Here is a 19,431-nt window from a genome sequence, read left to right on the forward strand (position 1 = left end):
CCTCCCACCAAGACATGAAGAGGTTCGCCAATGAGGGCGAAAATCGTGCCCCCATTGGCGAACCCCTCGTCTGGAGGAAGAAGGCCCCATCAAATGAAAAGTAATTATGGGAGAGCAGAAATCTCGTGGCATCAATCACAAATTCACAAAGTTCAACCGAATATGTGCTAGATTTATATAAATGATGTGCTAATGCAGTAATTGCCAACTCATGTGGTATTGAACTGTATAGAGCAGTGACGTCGCAAGTTACCCAAATGTAGTTGTCCTTCCATGTAAATGTTTCAAAAATTCTGAGTACTTCTTTACTGTCCCTGAGATATCCTGGGAGCATGGTGACCAGGGGTTGCAAAAGATCATCTATCCATTTACATAATTTTTCATTAACTGAACCAATACCCGAAATGATCGGCCTGAGAGGAGGTGGGAAGTTATCCTTATGGATCTTTGGCAACCCATGGAAAATGGGAATAATGGGGTTGTCTGGACACAAATAGTTAAGATGTTTTTCTGGGATAATACCAATATCAATGCCTTCCTGTACAATGTTTTTAAGTTGTTGTGTAAAAATGGACGTGGGATCAGTATTGAGTTTTCTGTAAGTATGTGTGTCATTCAAAATTTCCATAACTGTGGATCTATATAGATCCCTGTCCAATGCTACCACTTTCCCCCCCTTATCCGCCATTTTGATAATGACGTGTTTGTTTAATTTTAACTCCTGTAATGCATGTCGTAGGTTGGGGGAAAGGTTGTTAGTTTGGGTAGAGGAAAATGAATCCTTCAGCTCCACAAGGTCCCGCTCAACCACAGATTGAAATTGGTCCATGGGAGGTACCCTGGAACTGACAGGATAAAAGTTTTTATTCGGTGCGCATGTAGAGATAGTGTGAATGTCTCTTTCGTGTTCTGGCCTGGTGATCATACTTTTCAAGTTGAATAATGTACATTGGTCACTGAAAACTAAATCGCTATAGTCGTTATGGTCAGACAAATGAGTATCAGACTGAGTATCTACAGGGTCCTTGTAATCAAAAAAATGTCGTTTGACAGTTAAAGCTCTAACGAACCGGTTCACATCAATTAAAGTCTCAAATAAATCAAAGTCCTTAGAGGGCACAAAATTAAGGCCCTTCTCCAATACATCAATTTGGTTTTGGGAAAAAACACAAGCAGATAAGTTCAGAAAGCTACTTTCTTTGTGAATATCTGGAGATGGACCTAATTCTGACTCCTCTTTTTGCTCCGAGTTGGATAGTCTATACTTGCTGAAACGGTATCGCCTGTGTTTCTTCCCGGCTCTGCGGCCCCGTTTTTTGAAATCTTAGTAACTGGTTTATTGTTAGATTTGGGTATAGTAATCCCACATGATCGTTCCGAGTCGCATGCAGACGTATCTGAATCAGGTTCAGAGGAACTGAATGACACTCTCATTGTGTCCCCTTTTTTTCCCTTGTATCTTCTTTTGTCTCTTTTTTTTAGTATGGATCGGGGGGTAACTGGTTCCGATAAGCGTCTTGTGTAAATATAACCACTCGAATAGTCCTCCGAGTCTCGGAGAAATTTTTTCTTTTTTACTTCCACTATCGAGTTTTCGGTTTTGTTAACCATAGTGTGTACTGAGTCCAATTTTGGTTGGTAATCCGTTGCGTTTTTGTATGTTTCCATTGACTTTTCCATTGTTTGAATTTCAAGTTTGAGAGTCTCTAACCTTACTGCCTCTTCTTTGATGATAAGTTCCATCAGTCTGAAAGAACATTCCGATAATATATTGTCCCAATTGGACACAAAATCGTCATTATATACAGTGGTGGGTCTTTTGTTCAGACGAAGGCCTCTGGGGATCATGCGTTTGGCAAGATAAGCATTAAGTGAGTTGTGATCCCACCAAGTTTTAAGCTCTTGGTTAATCCCTGTGCTGAGTGGTTTTGCTGATAAAACAGATATAACATTATGATAATGAAGCTCTGCCCCTTCTTTGGCTCCTTCAGCATTTGGTTCAGTGCTTCTCCTAGCCTGTGAGTTTTTCCCTGCGGGAGAGGATGATACAATGACTGTTCACCCTGCCAGACAGAATAATCAATTACTGCACCATCGCCCAGCTGCTCTGTATGAGTGATCCAGCTCAGGTTGATTAGTCATGTCTTGACTAACCTCCATGTGTAATTACAAGCTCCTGTGTGTAATGTGTTTATGTCAGTCAGGCTGACCCAGCTTTCCCTAGGTCCTGAATGTTATAATAGTTTTTTCAGCAAAACCACTCAGCTCAGGGATTAATCAAGATATGATCCTGCATCAGTGTAGCTACAGCATTCTCAAGGTATGTTTGCTTCATAATGCATCAAATCAGTTGATAACCCCACCAATCATGAGAATGGACACGTAGTAATTTGGAAAACCAGATTCCTAATGAGGATCAGTAAGGGATGGAGAATCTGTATGAAAATGCGTCCTGCTTCCTCATTCAATTGTATGGTAGTGTCTGAGATTGGCGCGTTTCCAACACTCCCTTACTCCCAATTAAGTGGAGCAGCAGGATGCAGTAGTGGATATAATATCGGTGGTTTGCAAATCGCAAATATTACACTGCGAAGGATCTTCACCATGAAATCCTCTCTCAAGAAACATGTACACAAGAGCCATTTCAGGACCTTTGAAGGTCCTTGAAAGGTTCTGAAACCGCAGATTGAAAGCAGCAGAAAGGATTTGTCCTCCATTCCCCAAGAAACTGATTCTAGTACCATATGTAGGAAGTGACTCCAGACTTTTAGGGGCGATAATATTCGTACAGCCCAGAGCCCAAGGCAGCCTTAAGCCTTTGTGAGGCTTAAAGGGGTATTCCCACAAAGACAAGATTCTTAAATATAAGAGCTCACACTCACACACACACAGACTTACAGCTAGGAAGCAACAGCGTGAGGAAATTAAATCTGCAAGTTACAGACAGATAAGGTCTTTATCCAGGGGAGGGATGCATATAGCAGAGTTGACAGTGTTTTAGGTGAGATATCGCAGAGCCTGGAATTTCATGTGTTATATGCATCTCATGGATCTCATCATCTCTCTCTCTCTCTGATCTCTGATCTCAGATACTAAATGAAAGTGTATATAAACCTGTACCCTGATAATCTAACCACATTGTCAGCACACAGTATCTCACAGCACAGAGGGATCATGAAGCATCTGCTTAGAGAGTCCCCACCCACACTCTGGAATTTAACACTGCTTAGCCTAGGGAGAGATAGGAGCTAAAACAGCAATAAAACTGAGTAAAATTGTAAAGTAATGGGTTACAAATGATCATAGAAACATTCATAAGGGACTGAAGTTTGAGAATCTTCTTGCATGAGCAAACCCCTATAAGAGAATGCCTAAGGGAGGAGTGTGTGACTTGACTCTGCTACATCATTAACCACTCCCTTAGGAAGGAGGAGTGAGAGATGCTGGCTGTGTGAAGAGAACTCCACCTTCCTGCTCACTCCTCCCTCAGCTATTCTCTTCAGCAGGGTTAGCAATATCAATTATGAAGGCAGGGTTGCTTTACTGTATACTGCAGCTCCCTGCCCCTAGGACTGGAACAGAGGACAACTTTTAGAGGGCTGGTTAATAATAATAAATAATAATTCTTTATTTATATAGCGAACACAGATTACGCACAAAGCATGTCAAATTGGTCTCTGTCCCCATGGGGCTCACAATCACAGCCTAACAGTATATTTTGGAGTGTGGTAGGAAACCGGAGTACCCGGAGAAAACCCACGCAAACACAGAGAGAACATACAAACTCTATGCAGATGTTGACCTGGGTTGGATTCAAACCCAGGACCCCAGCGCTGCAAGGCAGAAGTGCTACTCACTCAGCCACCGTGCCTCCCTGGTTAGAAGAATCCCATTAATAGAGGCATCAGCGGAACAGGTATAAAAACATCTAATAGGTCCTGTGTGTGGCTTATGGAGGGTCGCTGGTGATGCGTCTCTTAAAGTTTTCCCACACCCACCGTGCAACTTTAACAATACAATGGGGCGTCTGTGTGAAGTGTGCAGAGCTAATTATAAATCTGGCACTCCCTGCACAACTTTTTTTTGGTGCACCTTTAACATGGGGCATGCAACTTCTCCAAAAGTCCCATATTATCTAAGGGGTTAAATTCTCAGAATTTGCGTAGTTGCTCCTATCTAGGGAGTTAAAAGAAGGTGCCCCATAAAACTCCCTTGCATTGGAATGATGCCATTAGTAACCACCTTAAAAATACACAAGAGCCGTCACTCACAGGTAAGTGAATGTTCTTGTATTATGCCTTGTTTTTTTCCTTGTCCTTAAAAGACATCTACCACTACATTACTGGTGGGCGAGTGTCCTAATTAGGCTGCATGTTCCGTCTAGGGGATGGGGGGACTGTTTTTTACATGGTTTGTGGCATCTTTAATAACAAAGTATTTACTCTATAAAACAACCGGAGGTGCTCAAGCTAACGGCGCCCGAGCACCTCTCGGCTTCCCCAGCATTTCATTCATCTCGCCCCGGTGTCACGGGTCAGGGGTAGTGCACTGAAACACTGGATGAGATCTCACCCTTTGTGGGGTGCTTCAGGTAGGGCAGTTGGTCAGAAAAACGGGAAAAAATGGTTAACTGGTGACAGGGTCATGGGTTAGGGACCATTTGATAATATAGTGAGACCACAGGGTACCTTCATAGATCAAGCATGATACCACCTCCAAGTTGATTTGAGGCACGAATGTTACGGCCGCACCCACGATCCTCAGTACGGATCGCGGGTACACCCGTGCCCTTCCAGGTGGCGTGGAAGCCCCGGCCCGGACTTACCTCTCCAGCACTCCTGCTTCCCGACTAGGCCCGTCAGCGTTTACAGGCGCTCCAGTCCTTCAGCGTTTCCAGAAGCCTCCGTGTTCCCTGTGTTCCTCCAGCATTTCCAGATGCCTCCGTGTTTCCTGTCTCCAGCGTTCCCAGACGCTCCTGGTGCCTCTCGTGTTCCTGCATTCTCAGACGCCTCCATGCCACCAGCTCTCCTCCAAGGACCTCTCCGTTCCTTCCCGCCTGGGTCCTGTGCCAGCTGCCGTGAGTTCCAGCTCATCCTTCCAAGTCACATTCCTGCTGTCATCCCAGGCTCGCACAGTGTCCTGCTATCTCCCTGGCTGCCACCGCGGGCCTAGTCACACCCGTGGAATGACCAGGTGCCACTTAGACTCCAGTCCCGGGTTGCGGCTAGTACCATCTTTATCTCCCGCAGTGGTCCAGAGGGTCCACCGACTCCTCCTTCAGGACTCTTCCCACAGAGACTTTCCTCGCTGGTATTCCCAGGTACATTACAGGGTATGTGTACCGTTACAACGAAACAATAACCATAGACATCTATGGGACCTTATTGTACCTCCATATACCTTCAAAAACCTCCCCTGGTCGTTATGTAATGGATATATTTTCCCCTACGATCATAGTGTCTAAAGCTCTAGAGGACGGAGACAGAAGGATGAGGTGGGCCTGCATACTTGCTATGTGCACAGGACTCTATATTTCTCTTGGGTTCATTTTACGGTTTTTAGATTTTTACGAGAGTAAGAACATTGTGCATTTTTTATTTGAAAATCGAAATGCATGTGTAAGCGCATCCCATATTTAGCCCGACCTGTCGTAATGTCCATGTCCTTCTGTTCTAAAAACCATTTTCTGGTAATACAGAGGAGTAGTCTTCTGAGAAACGGCAGCCGAGGAAGGAAATCAGCAATTAGAAGACTCCTTTCAATAACAATGAAGCACTGATATTTTAAAGACTTTTTTGCAGCCAAAATGTGTCATGTTGGTTGACCCAAGGACCTTCATACTTTACAATGTGACTATTACATAAGTAAAATATGACTGAAGACTAAGAAGGTTTAGGTGCGGATTATTGACCAACTTTTTTTTAATGTTTTTATTATACCTTTTATGCTTGTTCTTTTTTTACTGGAAGAGATCCAAATCCTATTTATGAAAAACCTTGAATGACGTGAGGTAATCTACAAAGGTGGATCCATCACTGAAGAATTTTTCTAAATACCAATATAGCAAATTTGCTGACACCTCTTCATTACAGTTTGAACTTTGCACGTGTCATGTCACTAATAATTCTTACTTCTGTACAGAGAAAATGTGGAAAATTAAGAAATATTAGACACCCGAATACATTCTGTACAGAAAATTTAAAGTATATTGTATGAATGATCAAATGATCACATGTTCAAGCTCTATAGGGGGCCCATGTTTAGAAATTCAAAAATATAATATAAAATACAGCAATTATACCAAATGATGAAACCACAAAAAAAAACATTTTGGTCCTCCAAAAGAAGTATCGTATATACTCGAGTATAAGCCGACCCGAGTATAAGCCGAGACCCCTAATTTCAACACAAAAAACTGGGAAAACCTATTGACTCGAGTATAAGCCGAGGGTGGAAAATGCATTGGTTACAGCCTCCCAGTATATAGTCTGCCAGCCCCTGTAGCATACAGCCTGCCCAACCCCTGTAGTAAGAAAAAAAATAACACTGTACTCATCTTTCCGACGTCCCCCATAGGTCCACTTCTGTCTCAGACTGTCTCAGACAGAAGAGGACCTATGGGTGATGTCAGAAAGGTGAGTTTTGTCTTTATGTTTTTAGTTGACTCGAGTATAAGCCGAGTTAGGGTTTTTGAGCACAAATTTTGTGCTGAAAAACTAGGCTTATACTCGAGTATATAAGGTAGATTAACCCCTTAAGGACGCAGCCATTTTGTAGCTTAAGGCTCAGCCCGATTTTTTGGATTCGGACTTGCTTCGCTTTATATGGTTATAACTTTTGAACACTGTTACCTTATATACTCGAGTATAAGCCTAGTTTTTCAGCACAAAAAAATGTGCTGAAAACCCAAACTCGGCTTATACTCGAGTAAAAAATATATAGGTTTTACCAGGTTTTTGTGGTAAAATTAGGGGCCTCGGCTTATACTTGGGTCGGCTTATACTCGAGTATATACGGTACTTATCAAAACGATTCTGAGATTGTTTTTTCCCCACATGTTGTACTTCATTTTAGAGGTAAATTTTGGCAGATAAGTTTTGCGTTTATTTACAAAAAAAAAGAAAATATGATAAATTTTTTGAAAAATTTGCCATTTTCAAAATTCTAAATCATTGCGTTTTCAGGCAGATAGATTTACCACCTAAATAAGTTGCTGAATAGCATTTCCCATTTGTCTACTTTACATTTTCATAATTTCTGAAATGTCTGGATAATTTATTTTGATGTCACGCGGCTTACAAAAAGAATATTGCTTTTCCGGATTTTCAGAATTGACTATTTTGGGGATAAATACAGTTTTGAATGAAATTTTACATATTTAGCATCAAAACCCCTATATAACCAGCCCATTTTCAAATCTGCACCCCTCAAGCTATCAGAAACAGCTTTTACGAAGATTGTTAACCCCTTGAGATCTTCATAGTAATTACATCAAAATGGAGGTGAAATTTAGAATGGTCATATTGTTCCCTTATACGTTCATTTAGCACTAAAATTTACACATTTCCAAAATATAAAAAGAGAAAACCCACCATACAATTTGTTCTGCAATTTCTCCTGAGTACAAAGACCCCCCACATGTGGCCGTTACTTGTTTTATGGGGGCACAGCGAGGTGCAGAAGGGAAGGAGGGCGCTGCAGCTGCCAGGATTTTAGTTTCCTCATTGGCCCCTTTTGAAGGCTATAAAATTTTCGCTTTTTCGTTATTGGGGCCATGTGATGGCATTTTTTTTGCGGGATGAGATGCTTTTTCCATTGTTACCATTTTGGGGTTGGTATCACCTATTGTTGAAAATTTAGGAACTTTTTTTGAGGGCAGGAGTAGAAAAGCATCAATTCTGTACTGGATTTTTTACTTTTTTTTTTTGGTGTTCACCGTATAGTCTAATAATAATGTTATATTTATTCTATGGGTCGATACGATTACGGGGATACCAGACATGAATATATTTTCTTACGTTTTACTAAATTTGTCAAACAAAACCCTAATGTGGGGAAAAATCTATCATTTATGTATTGCCGTCTTCCAAGTGGCATAACATTGTTACTTTTTTGGCTACGGAGCTGGTTGATGGCTTGTTTTTTGCGGGACATGTTGTACTTTGCACCAGTATCATGTCTGAGTACATATGGTTTTTTGATCGCATTTTATAGCATTTTTTGTGGGATTGAAAAGGTAAAAATCATAATTTTTGGAGGGTTTATAACAGTTTTTTTTTTACGGCGTTTATCGTGGGGGTTCAATAATGATTTACTTTTATTCTACGGGTTGTTACGGACGCGGTGATACTATATATGTGGGGTTTGTGTTATGATTTTGACTTTTTTTGAGTTATATGTCTCTTTATATGTTTTGGGAGTTTGGGGCATTTTTAGTGATTTATGACTTTATTTTTTTATTGAATAACTTTTTTTTTTTACTTTTTCACTTTTATACCATGGGACATGAAGAAGCAATCATCTGATTGCTTGTTCATGATAATAATCTGCAATACTGATGTATTGCAGGGCATTATCAGTGTCAGCCTATGCACTTGCATAGGCTGGCACTGTGCTAGTAAGATGGCGTCACAGACGCCATCTTACCGGCAATTCTTGCAAGTAACTCTGGGGTCCAGATCGGACCCCAGAGTTGCTATAGCAACGATCGGCGCCCCCCGAAAACGGTTCGGGGGGGCCGATCGTGGGGGAAAGACCCCCCAGATGCAGGTTAGATGCCGCGGTCGCGCTGACCGCGGCATTTAACGGGTTAAGCACCCGCGATCGGAGACAACTCCGATCGCGGGTGTTACACTGGGGTGCCGGCTATTAGTTACAGCCGGCACCCCGTGTTTCCCGATGCCGGTTCGGTTCGGCTCTGATCCAGAGCCGAGCCGGCATAGGCGCCGTGGCGGATATATCCGCCACTGAGCGCTAAGTCACTGCGCTCCGTGGCGGATATATCCGCCACGGAGCGTGAAGGGGTTAAAACTTGACACAAAAGTCACATGTACTAATAAAATGATACTCTAATAATATTCTTGCCCACAGAATAACAGATAAATGTTTATCAGCCAACCCCCCCCCCCCCCAAAATAGAATTTTTAAAAAACTTTGTGGAAAATTGATGCCGTTATAAAGTGCAACTTATCTAGTAAAAATCAAACCCTTATGAAGCTTACAAGTCTAACAAGCACATCAACCCATTAAAACCAACAGATTATGTGACAAAATCAGCAGCAAACCAGCAAGCTACCATCTAGAATGAATTTTAGTTTCTGATAAATTGCCCACAGGTCGACGAATGAAAATTATCCATTAAGAGAGCGGCAGTGGTAGCTTAAGGAAGCCAAATTTAATCAGTGAACAAAAGGTGGGGCCATATTTTAATCAGGGGCACAGTGTGGGACACACTTTAATACAGTAAAGGGGTTATATTTATGTGAAGCACAGTAAGTAGGCAATTTGTCTTATCCAGAGGCACTGCATAAGAACAATTATGTAAGAAAAATGTAAAGCAACAATGTTTGATCAATCTTTAGTTACATTGCACAAAATGGGAGACATAGGGGCTCATTTACTAAGGGTCTGCACACCGCATTTCCATCGGGTTTCCCGGCTATTTCCGATTTGCACCGCATTTAACAGGGGATTTTGGCGCAATCGAGCCGATTTTCATGCGACACAAATCGGGGGGTGTGGTCGTCGGACAGCCCGACTGATTCGGACTAAGCGCGGGATTTAAGATTCTAATTATGTCACAAGACATGCACTTACATGCACCAGGAAGAAGAAGGTGAACTTTGACGGACCTCAGCGGAGTAGCGAAACATGCAGGATCTCGGGCGCACAATCTTGGTAAATCGTGCCGGACTTCATCCTTGTCGGACAGTCCGGAACGGGGATCGCTACAGGACCGGCTAAGTAAATGTGCCCCATAGTTATTTGGAGCATGGTAAGTGCCACTATATTTTCAAGGACACGGAAATTGGCTTACTTTTTAGGCAGGGAGCAATATGTACAAAGAAATGGCCATTACTTTTTAACCATTGTGGAATATGTTATTTTAGGGTCACAGTGTGGGGATGTGCAACAAAATTGAGCCTTCAAAAGTATCTGGTTGTAACATTCTGAAGACAATTGCAGCTATAGTTTTAAAAGTTGACACTTAAACTTAAGTTAGTGCCGCGATTCACTAAGATCGTGCGCCCGATATCCTGCATGTGTCGCTTCCCTGCTCAGGTCGGCCGGAGTTCATCTTCTTCTTCCCGGTGCATATAAGTAATTGGTCTTACGACACAATTTGAAAGTTAAATCCTGCGCTCAGTCCGAATCAGTCAGATCATTCGTTGGCACGTCCCCCAATTTGTGTCGCATGGAAGCCAGCGCAGCTGCGCCAAAAACCAATCGCGTGCGACACATTCCCAGCGCAGCCACCTGTTAAATACCCGTCCAAGCCATGTAATCCCCAAAAAGGACAAACAGTCTGACAAAAGTGCAGCCCGACCCTTAGTAAATGTGTATTTTTTAGTGTATATACCACAAAAAAACCCCAAGAATTATAATACAGGTAGTCCCCGGGTTACATACAAGATAGGTTCTGTAGGTTTGTTCTTAAGTTGAACTTATATGTAAGTGGGAACTGTATATTTTATCATTGTAATCCCAGCCAGAACTTTTTTGGTCTCTGTGACAATTGGATTTTAAAAATGTTGGGTTGTCATAAGAACCAGGATTACCAATAAAGCTTCATTACAGACACCTGTGATACCTGTTACAGCTGATTATTGTAGCCTAAGGCTAAAGTACAATAAATTACCAATATCCAGTGGTCCGTTTGTAACTAGGGGTCGTATGTAAGTCGAGTGTTCTTAAGTAGGGGACCGCCTGTATTACTAATTCACATGCATCTGCCTATACGTTTTAACAGTTTTTAGTATTTTTAAAAATTAGATACAATTTAAAAATGTAATAATTTAAAGATAAAATTAACATCACTGCAGCTTCTGCATCCCTAATATTTAAGAAATTCCCACATGGACAGGCATTTTAAGAGTGAAATCCGATTATGGTGCTCCTCGTCCAAAACTGTCCTAATCTACGTCCAGAATTGAACGCATTAACGTGAATTGTTCCTCTGCGCTTCTGTGTATTCCTTTAAACTGCTTTATCCCTTCCTAGATGTGCATATAAAATGCAAATTACGGGTCACTTTTGTATCATTTAGTGTTTGCAAGATGAATTTGTCGCAGGTGCCCCTGAGCCAGCTGCCTATTCCCCTAGTGAAATTTAGTTGTGATTAATGGCTCTTGGCAAAGGATACTGGCACACATGACTTGTATTGTGTCCGGATGTTACACACAGGCTGATGGCTGCTATCTATAAAACTGGAGAGGGCTGCAGTCTGTGTAGTAGAAATACATGTCTGCTAGACATATGGATAAGGGGACAATGACTCAGCTACAAATGATATAAAAGCAACACTCTTACAATAAGTACGGGTAGAAGTTTGTCTCAGTCCTTATAATAGACACAACATGTGCATCAGTCTTCGATCATTTCATTAAAAGGAATCTGTAATTAAACATTACCGACCACTTGGTATAGAGCAGGATTAGCTGAGCAAATTGAATCTAAGTATATAGTTGTGTGGGAGAAAACTAATAATGAGTTATACTAAATACTATACACATTACCGTGTACAATCTCCTCTATAAGAGGTTTTCTGCACATGGATCTAAGCCAGGCATAGTGTTCAATATGCAGGCAGAATGTTATAGAGCAGGAAGAGCAAAGAAGATTGTACATAGTGTCCTATCTGCAGGCAGCATGTTATAGAGCAGGATGAGTTGAGGAGATTGTACATAGTGTCCTACGTGCAGGCAGCATATTATAGAGCAGGAGGAGCTGAGCAGATTGTACATAGTGTCCGATCTGCAGGCAGCATGTTATAGAGCAGGAGGAGCTGAGCAGATTGAACATATTGTACTATCTGCAGGCATCATGTTATAGAGCAGGAGGAGCTGAGCAGGTTGTACATAGTGTCTTATCTACAGGCAGCATGGTATAGAGAAGGAGGAGCTGAGAAGAATCTACATAGTGTATTATCTACTGGCAGCATGTTATAGAGCAGGAGAAGCTGAGCAGATTGTACATAGTGTCCTATCTGCAGGCAGCATTTTATGGAGCAGTAGTAGTAACATGCCACCTGCAGATTGGACTGCATTTCCAGTGGTATAGGACTCCCTCATCTACTGCGCATGTGTAACATCCCATCATTTATACAATTATAATGTGGGAAACTCACATCTCTCATATTTTGTAACACACCAGACACTATCATTAGAATTGACATTTTTATATATATTAGGAAAAGGAAATACAACATATGTAGCAAAAATAAAATATTCAACTATTCCTGCAGAAAATGATATTGAAGTTGGGAATATTAATAGCATTTCTAGATAATCTGGCTTAGAGCAAACCTGCTGGGAGCACAAGAATAAACTCAACCAGAAATTCTCTTTCTATATTAATATTCTCAGACTGGTTCAAAAACCAAGATGCTAATTCTTTGACTAATCTAATACTGGGGTCTTAGCAGCCTGGGGTCATTTTTAGCTATGAAAACTGTACAATGAAGGGATTTCGGATCAGGCGTTACTTATTAAAGTGAAAATCAAACCTATGTCTAATGTGGAAGCAGTAAAGATGTCACTTGGGAGTTTGTTGAATGGAATAATACAATGACCTGGTTTACATCCCCAGGCTACATTTATAGTGCTCCAGGGAAAATCGTTTTACAAAATTATTCAAATGAGCAAAAAATAGAGGTAATTAACATTTGACATCAGATGGCTTTAGTGAGATGTGAATTGAAGGTTTTTAGGGTTGGGGGCTACCGGGCAGGTAATGGCAATCCATTCAGACATCTACTGGTCAATTTTTGGACAAAGAGGGTCAACATAGAGAATGGGGACAGACATTTCTTATGTAGAGTAGACTCCATAACCAATAACCAACGGAGCTGAGATCGGTGATCGAGGAATTTGTTTAGCAAAAAAGAAATTCCCCTTAGATAACCCATTTTATTTAATTTCTGCATCATTTCCCACCATTGTTCCCAGATTTCTGTTCTGTCGGAGCATTAGATTTAAATTTTTAGGGACGATTTATAGATTTATGTATCATGCATCATGTAAGTACGGACCTCGTGTGGAATAGCCCTGTGCGTCATCTGTATAGAATTAGTATTTTTGATGTTCTCATAGCCTTCTATAGGAAGGTAATGACCTCAGACACGGGCAGGAATTATAGGAAGCTTCAAAATTAAGAGCTACATAATTTGCAGATATACAAACGTGTCATACATTGGGCCGTTAAAACAATGGCTGTGAGTACAAGACAATAGAAAATAGTGAGGAAACTAGTCATCGGTAGAAAAAACGTCCACCGGCCAAGTACCTTACTATGTAATGCAACTCATAATCCAGATTTAGGCATAGACTCGTCTTCAAGTCTTCCTGTCTATGGACACAATGGGGCACATTTACTTACCCAGTCTTGCGCGTTCCCCGATCCGGAGTGTCCAATGAGAATGCACTGTGCCGTGATTCACTTACATCATGCGCCCGATATCCTGCATGTGTCGCTCCCCGCTCAGGTCCGCCGGAGTTCACCATCTTCTTCCCGGTGCATGTAAGTGCATGGCTTGCGACACAAAGTTAAATCTTGCGCCCTGTCCGAATCAGTCGGAACGTCCGATGGCCCATCATCCCGATTTCTTTCGCATGAAAACCGGCGCTGATGCACCACAATGCGACACATTCCCCTTCTAAACCCCCGTCCTAGCAGCGCAATTCCCGAAAATGTGAGAAAATCTGACGGAAATGTGGCTGCGGGCCCCTTAGTAATTAAGCCCCAATGTCTGCTACTCGTAGTACTACTCCTGATTTTCTTGAATAATATCTCTTGGCATGTCCATCTCTTGGAATGAACCCTGACCTTTTCCTTACCATGCCACAGCTCCCATAGAACTAGTGTTGCCAGTCTATGACTATAGATTGGCAACCTCCAACCATAAAGTCCAACCTTCTGGACCTCCAACCATAAAGTCCATATCTACTAGTTTGGAATAGGTTGGAAAAAAGAATATTCCTTTACATTCTCGAAACGGATTGTGGCTCTGAAAGTCCACATGCCATAACAATTTCAGAACAAAAAGTAGCAGTTTTTTATGAAGCAAATTAGATTTGAAGGAATGGAAGGACTCAAAATCTTCAGTTTAAATTTTCCAAAAAATTATATGTATAGAGCCAAGCAATAATTCAAAGACAATCTTGCGAACACTGATGCTAATGAATAGAAAACCAGGTGTAAAAGTGCAACAGGTCCGATCAGATGGGTCTGCATGAGCCAATGCTGGTGAAGCCAAAGACAGTCAGACACCTCTGGTGGTGGTTTAGTGGTCCCAAACTGCCAAATTCTAGTTAACGAACCTAGTTGAAGGGGTTGACCACCAATAAGAATGTTTACAAGGATAAGTGCAATAGCCTAATAGGGTCACCCATATTGTACTTTCTCTGATAAACTTTCTTTTTAGTTCATAGGAATCCAAGGGTCACAAGGCCCAATGGCAGCAGGACTCCGGAGTTACTGTGATGATACGTGTCCTGCTGACTTCCAGTGGATGACGGGGGCCATGCCCTTATTACTGTGCAAAATTTCCTTGGCATATCCACCCAACCACTGACAGGAGAGTGGTGTCCACAGTGACAGTGTGCACACAGTAATATGTATATGGTTCCCTTGATCCACTTGAAATCCATAGGATACAAAACATCTCAGGAAGTCCTGAGTGCTGTTTCCAGTGGGTCCCTACGAACTGAAGAGTAGGTTTACCAGGTAATGTACAATATGGGCGCCCCTTTACGGGTACTGTACAGGGGCGTAACTAGGAGAGGCAGGACCCAAGAGCAGACTTCTGAATGGGGCCCTCCTTCCTCCTTAAAAAAAGTGCATGTTCATATACTCACACATGTCAGTTACACTCACACACAGTATAGAAACACCATATACACATACATACAACATATACACATCACATATACACAATACAATATACAGACATACAGCGTATACACAAATATACAAACACAGTATACACACACACCACACACACATACAGCATATCCACACCCAATACTCTAGATGCTGGGCCCCCTGACACTGGGGGCCCCATAGCAGCTGCTATGGCTGCTACCCCTGTCGTTACGGACCTGGTATTGGACTTCTAGTAAATTCTAATAAACTGTCTTATTAGTGGCCACCAATTTTGGAGCTTTTTCATTATTATTTTTCACCGCCACCACAAAAAGGGAGAAATAAGGTGCTTCCTAATAATGCTACCCCAGATGTAGTCTATTTCTACCCTCACTTTTCTAGGTAAGAAGCATGTAATGTTAGACGAGTGCTGCGGCAGGTTTCCGCCTGCAGCAATGCCTGTCACTAATCTAATATGTTTCATATACTCGCATAACCACTTCTACCAAGGTTAAAGAATCAAAAAATGAGGAGGGTTCCACAGTTTTCTCATCTCTGGATCATAAGTGAAACTCGCTGGAGAATCTTTTCGTGTCCAGACTTGATGCAGGGCGTGGTCTGGCGAGCAATAGAAGCCTGGGCTGGAATTCCAGGAATGTTTCTCCGGGTTCTATGTGGGTTGCACAGTGAGGTCAGCTGCAGTTTCACTCCCTTCTTTCTTTCTCCAGTCTCTTTTTGTCAAGTTCTTGTGAAAGGCTCAGTATGCTTCCGGATTTGTGCTAATGTCTCTCTGTCAGGAGGGTTCAGTTCTCACTTGTCTTATCCATTATCTTAAAAAAAAAAAGTTTTCACCAAAAAAGGGAATTTAGGCAGACGCTTCCATCAGTTTACTTCAGCTCAAATGTATTTCTTCTTCACATCATAAAAATAAAAATGTAAAGAGGACTCAAAGCAGTGGATGTAGTGGTGCCCCCCCCCCCTTATACTTTCCCAAAGGAAAACTATATACAAACCATAAAAAAACCATAGTGCTTATATATCCAGGATAGGAGTAGTAGTACTGTGCTGGTCCCAGATATACAGAGTAGTATAGTGCAGTGCCAATATATACAGGATAGGATTCTCAGTACTATGACCATATAAATGAAGGATAAAGGAGTAATACTGTAACCATATGTACAGAATAGAAGAGGTAGCAATATGCTCTGCCCATATATACAGAATAGAAGCAGTAGTACTGTGCTGTGCTCATATATAGTAGTACTGTGCTGTGCACATACTGTATATACAGGATAGGATTAGTAGTACTGTGCTGTGCCCATATATATGCAGGATAGGAGTAGTAGTACTGTACTGTGCCCATATATACAGGATAGGAGTAGTAGTACTGTGCTGTGCCCATATATACAGGATAGGAGTAGTAGTACTATGCTGTGCCTATATATACAGTATAGGAGTAGTAGTACTGTGCTGTGCCCATATATATGCAGGATAGGAGTAGTAGTACTGTACTGTGCCCATATATACAGGATAGGATTAGTAGTACTGTGCTGTGCCCATATATACAGGATAGGAGTAGTAGTACTGTGCTGTGTACATATATACAGGATAGGATTATTACTACTGTGCTGTGCCCATATATACAGGATAGGAGTAGTAGTACTGTGCTGTGCCCATAGATACAAGATATGAGTAGTACTGTGCAGTGCCAATATATATAGGATAGGAGTAGTAGTACTGTGCTGGTCCCAGATATACAGAGTAGTATAGTGCAGTGCCAATATATACAGGATAGGATTCTCAGTACTATGACCATATAAATGTAGGATAAAGGAGTAATACTGTAACCATATGTACAGAATAGAAGAGGTAGCAATATGCTCTGCCCACATATACAGGATAGGAGTAGTAGTACTGTGCTGTGCACATATATATGCAGGATAGGAGTAGTAGTACTGTACTGTGACCATATATACAGGATAGGATTAGTAGTACTGTACTGTGCCCATATATACAGGATAGGATTAGTAGTACTGTGCTGTGCCCATATATACAGGATAGGAGTAGTAGTACTGTGCTGTGCACATATATACAGGATAGGAGTAGTACTGTGCAGTGCCAATATATACAGGATAGGAGTAGTAGAACTGTGCTGTGCCCATATATACAGGATAGGAGTAGTAGTACTGTGCTGTGCCCATACATACAAGCTAGGAGTAGTAGTACTGTGCTGTGCCCATATATACAAGATAGGAGTAGTAGTACTGTGATGTGCCAATATATACAGGATAGGAGTAGTAGTACTGTGCAGTGCCCATATATACAGGATAGGAATAGTAGTACTGTGCTGTGCCCATATATACAAGATAGGAGTAGCAGTACTGTGCAGTGCCCATATATACAGGATAGGAGTAGTAGTACTGTGCTGTGCCCATATATACAGGATAGGAGTAGTAGTACTGTGCTGTGCACATATATACAGGATAGGAGTAGTAGTACTGTGCTGTGTACATATATACAGGATAGGAGTAGTAGTACTGTGCAGTGCCAATATATACAGGATAGGAGTAGTAGTACTGTGCAGTGCCAATATATACAGGATAGGAGTAGTAGTACTGTGCTGTGCCCATATATACAGGATAGGAGTAGTAGTACTGTGCAGTGCCCATATATACAGGATAGGAGTAGTAGTACTGTGCTGTGCCCATATATACAGGATAGGAGTGGTAGCACTGTGCTGTGCCCATATATACAGGATAAGAGTAGTAGTACTGTGCTGTGCCCATATATACAGGATAGGAGTAGTAGTACTGTACTGTGCCCATATATACAGGATAGGATTAGTAGTACTGTACTGTGCCCATATATACAGGATAGGATTAGTAGTACTGTGCTGTGTCCATATATACAGGATAGGAGTGGTAGTACTGTGCTGTGCCCATATATACAGGATAGGAGTAGTAGTAGTACTGTGCTGTGCCCATATATACAGGATAGGAGTAGTAGTACTGTGCTGTGCACATATATACAGGATAGGAGTAGTAGTACTGTGCTGTGTACATATATACAGGATAGGAGTAGTAGTACTGTGCAGTGCCAATATATACAGGATAGGAGTAGTACTACTGTGCAGTGCCCATATATACAGGATAGGAGTAGTAGTACTGTGCAGTGCCCATATATACAGGATAGGAGTAGTAGTACTGTGCTGTGCCCATATATACAGGATAGGAGTGGTAGTACTGTGCTGTGCCCATATATACAGGATAGGAGTAGTAGTACTGTGCTGTGCCCATATATACAGGATAGGAGTAGTAGTACTGTGCAGTGCCCATATATACAGGATAGGAGTAGTAGTACTGTGATGTGCCCATATATACAGGATAGGAGTAGTAGTACTGTGCAGTGCCCATATATACAGGATAGGAGTAGTAGTACTGTGCTGTGCCCATATATACAGGATAGGAGTAGTAGTACTGTGCTGTGCCCATATATACAGGATAGGAGTAGTAGTACTGTGCTGTGCCCATATATACAGGATAGGAGTAGTAGTACTGTGCTGTGCACATATATACAGGATAGGAGTGGTAGTACTGTGCTGTGCCCATATATACAGGATAAGAGTAGTAGTACTGTGCTGTGCCCATATATACAGGATAGGAGTAGTAGTACAGTGATGTGTCCATATATACAGGATAGGAGTAGTAGTACTGTGCAGTGCCCATATATACAGGATAGGAGTAGTAGTACTGTGCTGTGCCCATATATACAGGATAGGAGTAGTAGTACTGTGCTGTGCCCATATATACAGGATAGGAGTAGTAGTACTGTGCTGTGCCCATATATACAGGATAGGAGTAGTAGTACTGTGCTGTGCCCATATATACAGGATAGGAGTAGTAGTACTGTGCTGTGCCCATATATACAGGATAGGAGTAGTAGTACTGTGCTGTGCCCATATATACAGGATAGGAGTAGTAGTACTGTGCTGTGTTGTACAGTTATTCTTTTCCAGTACTGTTTCCTATTATCTGATCTTTCAGATGATTTCCTGGGATTTCTGGACATGTAGCCCTTCTGGTAGGCAGGGGAATTTTCACAACATTTGATTTGCAGAAATATGGTATAGACTACACTAAATTATAACAAATTCATATCAAACTCACATTTAATTCCACTAAGACATAAGGTGGTTACGGATGATGAATAAGGAGCTTGGAAAATTGAACTTATCCCCATGGTTACCGGTGCTGTGTGCACTATCCCTGCCATGAAGCATTACTGTCTGCTTTATCCCTTAACTGGGAGATAAAGTGTGTAATATGCCTGTATGTGACATTATATATGCAT

The sequence above is a fragment of the Engystomops pustulosus genome, chromosome 7 (genome assembly GCF_040894005.1).
Source record: "Engystomops pustulosus chromosome 7, aEngPut4.maternal, whole genome shotgun sequence".
NCBI classification, from domain to species: Eukaryota; Metazoa; Chordata; class Amphibia; order Anura; family Leptodactylidae; genus Engystomops; species Engystomops pustulosus.